Genomic DNA, 2,266 nt, shown 5'->3' with positions numbered 1-2,266 from the left:
TTGGGACCTATGCCAGAGGGTGTTTTTAATGCAGTATTTTGGCATGGTTGGCTTACAGCCTCCTTTTTTATGAGAATAAGTGATCCTCGGTCGGCTCCTTTCTCATAGATTCTGAAGCCCCAAGTTCGACCGAGTAACCAGGAGGGATCAGTGGGGAGCTGCACTGTAAGATTAAGATGTGTGCAGGATCCCTCGCTTTCTTGGCCGAGCCAGTTAACTGTAGGGAGTTTGCACCCTGGAGGGGCCCACCTTAAGGTAAGGTATTGATTAGGAACAGGAGGCTTCCAATTAGTGGCTAATGTTTCACACCCCCAGTATGCACAGTAGTACTCGTTGGGGGAATTGCAGTACGATTTTCCAGGATTTGAGGACGGGCACATGTAATATTGGGCCTGGGGATCACTTACCTTTCGAGCGCAGGTTTCTTCGACTCTGGAGACAAAGGTGGCGAAAGGCTCACTCGGCTCCTGGAAGAGCTTGGTGAATTTATTAGGCCGACAGGCGGAACAGTTGGTAAACGCTCGTAAGGCGATTCCCCAAAGGATAGGCCAAAAGGTGGCAGGTGCATTAATATAAGCAGATGCATTTATAAACGCTCCCGTGCCCAAGTAGGCTTCGGGGTGATAATAGACTCCAGTGGCTGCGTCTTGCTCGCTTTGCTTAGCTGCTTCTGCCTGGAAGTGAGCACGCCAATCAACGAACTGGCCGGGGTTAAGGATGGTACAGGCAAGCGAGGCCCAGTCTTGGGGGAGGCAAAAGTCCATGGCGAGATCCTGCAGTAATTGGGAAGCGTATGGGCTACCTAACCCGTCCTCCCTGACGGCCCTGCGAAGCTGCTTGATAGTATCTGAGTCAATGGGATACCAGTCGTACGGTTTCTGTGGGGTGGGGGTAAGGTTAAGAGGAAAGCAGCGAAAAGCACGAGAGAAAGGAGGACGCGCTTGCAGAGGGCCTGGCACAGGGGTGGGGGCAGGGGCAGCGTTGCCCCAAGGGTTGCCTTGAGGTGTAGAAGGCAGCCAGGGGTTGTTAGTCGGCAGGGCGGGAGGAGCGGCGGCAGCTGCCGGTAGCGGCTCCGAGGGGGAGCTCGCCGGAGGGGGAGGCGGAAGTGGGAGGCCCCAAGCGTCGCAAGAGGGCGGTGCGGTAGGCGTGGCTAAGACACAAGATGGCGGACCAGCCCCGCCCTGTGAAAGGGCGGGGCCTAAGGCGTAAGATGGTGGACTAACTCCGCCCTGTGAAAGGGCGGGGCCTAAGGCGTAAGATGGCGGACTAGCTCCGCCCTGTGAAAGGGCGGGGCCTAAGGCGTAAGATGGTGGACTAACTCCGCCCTGTGAAAGGGCGGGGCCTAAGGCGTAAGATGGCGGACTAGCTCCGCCCTGTGAAAGGGCGGGGTAAAGCACATGCGGTTTCCGGCCCGGCTTAGGGCTGACGTCATCACTAGAGCACTTCCTCCCCTCAGTGGAAGAAGAAGGAGGAAGTTCGCCATTTTGGAGAGACTCGGTACCGCCTCGTCCCTGGGGGGTGACCTCGAGCACGCCGCCAATTCGCTCGACCAAGGACCCTGTGCCCGAACCGCGATCCGCATCGGTCCCACCGTCCGAATCTGTCGATTGAGTCGACAGGGCCCCCCCGGATCCAATGGGGCCTCGACCAGGGGGGAGGGAGCCCTGAAGGCAGGAGCGGACGGCCATCAAGGTGGGGAGCAAGCCGGGAGGGAAGCGCCCGCCCCCATGCTCCACGGCGCTGGTGACCCGACCAACAAGGCGATCACAAGTGACGGGGCCCCAAAGATGGCAAGTGGTGAGCCACGGGCCAAAGGGCAGCAGGAGGTCCCAGCACACCCGCAGCTGCCGGACAGACACCCCGCAACGACGTGCGTCCAGAAGACCCGCCAGAGCCCGGACCCGAGGCGCCCGGCGCGCGGACAGACGACCACCCACAGCGGAGGGGAAAAGAGGGGGGGGCCGTCCACCGAGCAAGAAGAACGAGGCAAACCGCGGCCGCGAAGCTGAAGAAGACGATGAGAACAGAAAGCAGGACCCCCCGGCAACGGGAACAGTCCGGGGGGGGGCGGCCACGGCGAGGCACACCGCGCCGAACAGAGAAACGAAGACACAGAGGACCACACCAAGGTAATGGAGGGGTAGAGGGAGGATGTTAGGAGGAATGGGGGGATATAGGAAGAGAAGACGAAAGGTAGTCGGTGGCAATAGCCGGGTTAATACGGGAAAGGAGGAGCGGCCCGGGCGCGGAGCGGCGAGGGAGAGGC

The sequence above is a fragment of the Choloepus didactylus genome, chromosome 14 (assembly GCF_015220235.1).
Source record: "Choloepus didactylus isolate mChoDid1 chromosome 14, mChoDid1.pri, whole genome shotgun sequence".
NCBI classification, from domain to species: domain Eukaryota; kingdom Metazoa; phylum Chordata; class Mammalia; order Pilosa; family Megalonychidae; genus Choloepus; species Choloepus didactylus.
The sequence above is the reverse complement of the archived record's forward strand: the minus strand, read 5'-3'. Positions refer to the sequence as shown.